Raw genomic sequence first — 1,385 nt, 5'->3', positions numbered from 1 at the left:
CGAGGTAGAGACGTTGTTGTTCAAGTAGAGAGACATACATAGTAGAGACCCAGGTAGGAGACATTGTTTGTTCAGTTAGAGCAGTAAGAGACACATATGAGACAGTGTAGAGCGTTATTGGTTCAGTAGAGGAGACCTAGCATATAGATGACCAAGGTAGAGACGTTGTGTGTTCAGTAAGAGACATATAGAGACCAGGTAGAGACGCTGTGGTTGGTGTTAGTAAGGAGAGTCATACATATAGAAGACGAGGTAGAAGAGTTGTTCGTCCCAGTAAGAAGACATAGCAATGATAGAGAGCCAGGTAGAGACGTTGTTTGTTCAGGTAAGGAGACATACATAGTAGGACCGAGGTAGGAGACGTGTGTTGTCCAGTAAGAGGACATACAGTAATAAGGAGCCAGGTAGAGACGTTGTTTTGTTCAGTAAAGAGCAGCATACATATGAGACAGGTAGAGACATGTTGTTCAGAGTAAGAGACATCACATATGAGGGAGGACCAGGTAGAGACGTTATTGTTCAGGTAAGAGAGCATACAATTATAGAGACCAGGTAGAGACATTGCTTGTTCAGTAAGAGACAACATACAGGAGACAGGTAGAGAGACTTGTCTGTTTCAGTAAGAGACATACATATAGAGACAGGCTAGAGACGTTGTTGTTCAGTAAGACATACTATTAGAAGACCAGGTGAGAGCTTGTTGTAGTACAGGTAAGAGGACCATACATATAGAGACCAGGTAGAACGTTGATTGGTTCAGTAAGAGACATACATATAGGAGACCAGTGAGATGCGGTTGTTGTCTCAGTAAGAGACATACCACTATAAGACGCGAGGTAGAGACGTCTGTTGTTCTAGTATAGGAGACCAGTAGGCGCACCCTTGTTTCAGCTACGACCAACTATAGACCCAGGGTAGAGACGTTGTTGTTCAGTAAGAGACATACATATAGAGGAAGCCAGGTAGAGAACGATTGTTGTCAGTAAGAGACATACATATAGAGAGCCAGGTAGAGACGTTGTTGTCGCAGCTATTGGATTTTTGAACACTTTATTAGGACATGTTGACATAGGATAGCCGACAGGAGAAATGATCAGAGCGGCAAGTTACACATAGCTAACCGCAGTCACCTCGCCTCTCCTCTCCCTCTCTTCTCCTCTTCCTCCCTCCCTCCCTCCCTGTAGAGGCTGGTGGTGTGTCTGGAGGAGTCAGTGTACATCCACAACATCAAAGACATGAAGCTGCTGAAGACCCTTCTCAACACGCCCTCCAACCCTTCAGGTAAACACAGTGTACAGAACAGTGTCTCCTAAACCAGTGGGTCTGCTGCTCTATGGGTTTCTGAGGGGAAAGCAGAAGCTGTCTTTCTGGTGGACTGAAAGGAG

At 45.1% G+C, this 1,385-nt stretch overlaps 1 pseudogene; it reads left to right on the top strand.

The window, feature by feature from the left end:
- Window positions 1-1,089: 1,089 nt before the first annotated feature.
- Window positions 1,090-1,385, top strand: part of LOC112073783 (WD repeat domain phosphoinositide-interacting protein 1-like) — a 22,144-nt pseudogene continuing 21,848 nt past the window's right edge.

The sequence above is a fragment of the Salvelinus sp. IW2-2015 genome, unplaced genomic scaffold (genome assembly GCF_002910315.2).
Source record: "Salvelinus sp. IW2-2015 unplaced genomic scaffold, ASM291031v2 Un_scaffold2365, whole genome shotgun sequence".
Taxonomy (NCBI): Eukaryota; Metazoa; Chordata; class Actinopteri; order Salmoniformes; family Salmonidae; genus Salvelinus; species Salvelinus sp. IW2-2015.
The sequence above is the reverse complement of the archived record's forward strand: the minus strand, read 5'-3'. Positions and strand labels throughout refer to the sequence as shown.